Genomic DNA, 3,558 nt, shown 5'->3' with positions numbered 1-3,558 from the left:
CACTGTCTGGCTTCCTGGATTTCTGTCAAGATTCACCTGTTATTTCCTTAAGGGAGAAAGGGAGAAAGTGAGAGAGACATTATTATTCACTTATTTAAATTATTTTATTATTTTAATTATTATTAGTTTATTTTCTTAATAAATTAAAACGTGCACTCATTGACTTCCATGTTATTATTTTTTTGTACTATTGGACTTTTCTACTTTACAAGTTAATTTTTTTCTGTTAAACAAAAAACAAGGTATTTTGATGGAAGAAGAAAACCTGCAATCATTGACCTCTAAAATAAAAACACCAAAAATATGGAAGTCAATGAGTACAGGTTTTCATCTTCCATTTTCTTTTGTGTTTAACAGAAAAAATAAACCCATAAAGGGTGTGCAAATGATGAGACATTTGTCATTTTTGGGTATGAGCCAGTCACAGAGTTGTTTTCTACAGAGGTTTGTTAATTCTTGACAAAAGAATTAACAAACCTCTGTAGAAAACAACTCTGTGTTGGTCAAAGCGACTGGCTCATGGAGGTACTGAAACAGAAAATCAAAGATAAAGAAAATTCAACATTCGTTTACTTACTTTTAAAGTCAAGCATAACAAACCATGCCCTCATAAACCATGAAGAAACACACGTTATAATAGTCTACTGCTAGCACCATGTAAACCTACACATACTGTATCCTCATAAACCATGAAGAAACACAGATTGAAGGAAGAGAAGGATGAGCAAATTTGTCATTTTTGGGTGAACTATCCTTTTAAGGAGTGTCAAAATACCATTACAAAAGAATTAACAAACCTCTGTAGAAGACAGCTCTGTTTGTGTTTGTCAAAGCAACTGGCTTATGGAGGTGCTGAAAGAGAAAAGTAAAGAAAGATGAAGGAAACATGAGATTCACTTACTGAAAGCTTTAAGTCTCACAAAACCAATCATGTCCTCATAAACCATGAAGAAACACACACGTTATAAAATAACAGTCTACTGGTAACATTGTAAACCTACACATACTGTGTCCTCATAAACCATGAAGAAACACACAGATATAATAAAACAATAGTCTACTGCTAAGTCACATCCAATAGACATACTTGGTCCTCATAAACCATGACTAAACACACAGGACTGCTACACTGCATTTAGCAGACATAGGAAACTGTAATTTTAGCACTTAAAAGGATGGTTCATCCAAAAATGAAAATGTACTTGCTATTAATATACCCCAAAGCATTCCAACCCTTTATGGGTTTATTTCTTCTGATAAACAACAAAAACAAGATATTTTGATGGAAGAAGAAAACCTGCAATCATTGACTTCCATAATAGAAAACACAAAAAATATGAAAGTCAATGGTTACAGGTTTTCATCTTCTTTTGTGTTTAACAGAAAAATAAACCCATAAAGATTTAAAACAAGTAAAGGGTGAGCAAATGATGACACAATTGTACTTTTGGGTGAACTATCCCTTTACTATGCCCTCATAAACCATGAAGAAACATGTTATAATAGTCTACTGCGAGCACTATGTAAACCTATGTAAACCTACACATACTGTGTCCTTATATACCATGAAGAAACACACAGATTTAATAAAATAACAACCTACTGCTAAGTCACATCCAATAGACATACTTGGTCCTCATAAACCATGACTAAACACACAGGACTGCTACACTGCATTTAGTAAAAGTAGGAAACTGTCATTTTAGCACTTAAAGTGATGGTTCACCCAAAAATGAACATTTACTTACTATGAATTTACCCTCAAGTGTTCCAAACCTTTAAGGGTTTATTTCTTCTGATAAACAACAAAAACAAGATATTTTGATGGAAGAAAAAAACCTGCAATCATTGACTTCCACAAAAGAAAACACAAATGATATGGAAGTCAATGGTTACAGGTTTCCATTTTTTAAGTGCTTTATTTTGTCTTTAACAGAAGAATTAAACCTATAAAGGTTTGGAACAAGTAAAGGGTGAGCAAATTATGACAAAATTGTACTGTTTGGGTGAACTATGCCTTTAAGGAGTGTCAAAATAGCATTACAAAAAAATTAACAAACCTCTGTAGAAGACAGCTCTGTTTGTGTTTGACAAAGTGACTGGCATACGGAGGTGCTGTAGGAGAGGAGTAAAGAAAGAAGAAGAAAACATGACATTCGCTTACTGAAAGCTTTAAGTCTTGCAAAACCAATCATGTCCTCATAAACCATGAAGAAACACACACGTTATAAAACAACAGTCTACTGCTAACATTGTAAACCTACACATACTGTGTCCTCATAAACCATAAAGAAACACACAGATTTAATAAAACAATGGTCTACTGCTAAGTCTCATCCAATAGACATACTTGGTCCTCGTAAACAATGACTAAACACACAGGACTGCTACATTGTATTTAGCAGAAATAGGAAACTGTCATTTTAGCATTTAAAGGGATGACTCATCCAAAAATGAACATTTACTCACTATTAATTTACCCTCAAGTGTTCCAAACCTTTATGGGTTTGTTTCTTCTGTTAAACACAAAAGATACTTTGAAAACCGATGAAAACCTGTAACCATTGACTTTCATATTATTTGTTTTTTCTATTATGGAAGTCAATGGTTACAGGTTTACATCTTTTTTTTAAGTATTTTCTTTTGTCTTTAACAGAAGAATTAAACCCATAAGGTTTAAAACAAGTAAAGGATGAGCAAATTATGACACAATTGCCATTTTTGGGTGTACTATCCCTTTAACGAGTGTCAAAAAAGCTTGAAAACACCTCTGTTTGTGTTTGTCAAAGTGACGAGCTCATTGGGATACTGAAAGAAAAAAGCACAGAAAGTTTAAGAAGACATGTCATTGGCTTACTGAAAGCTTTAAGTCTCGCAAAACCAATCATGTCCTCATAAACCAATACAAAACACACAGGACTGCTACACTGCTTTTAGTAGAAACAGGAAACTGTCATTTTTGCACTTAAAGTGATGGTTCACCCAAAAATTAACATTTACTTACTATGAATTTACCCTTCAGTGTTCCAAACTTTTATGTGTTTATTTCTTCTGATAAACAACAAAAACAAGATATTTTGATGGAAGAAGAAAATCTGCAATCATTGACTTCCACAATAGAAAACACAAATAATATGAAAGTCAAAGGTTACAGGTTTTTTATCTTTTTTAAGTATTTCATTTTGTCTTTAACAAAATTATTAAACCTATAAACGTTTGGAACAAGTAAAGGGTGAGCAAATTATGACACAATTGTCATTTTTGGGTGAAATATCCCTTTAAGGAGTGTCAAAATAGCTTGACAAAAGAATTAACAAACCTCTGTAGAAGACAACTCTGTGTTTGTCAAAGCATTTAGCTCATAGGGGTACTGAAAAAGAGAAGCAAAGATAAAGAAAATTTTACATTCGTTTACTGTTTTAATTTTTGCATTACAAACTATGCCCTCATAAACCATGAAGAAACACACAGATTTAATAAAACAATAGTCTACTGCTAAGTCACATCCAATAGACATACTTGGTCCTCATAAACCATGACTAAACACACAGGACTGCT

The sequence above is a fragment of the Danio rerio genome, chromosome 20 (assembly GCF_049306965.1).
Source record: "Danio rerio strain Tuebingen ecotype United States chromosome 20, GRCz12tu, whole genome shotgun sequence".
NCBI classification, from domain to species: Eukaryota; Metazoa; Chordata; class Actinopteri; order Cypriniformes; family Danionidae; genus Danio; species Danio rerio.
The sequence above is the reverse complement of the archived record's forward strand: the minus strand, read 5'-3'. Positions refer to the sequence as shown.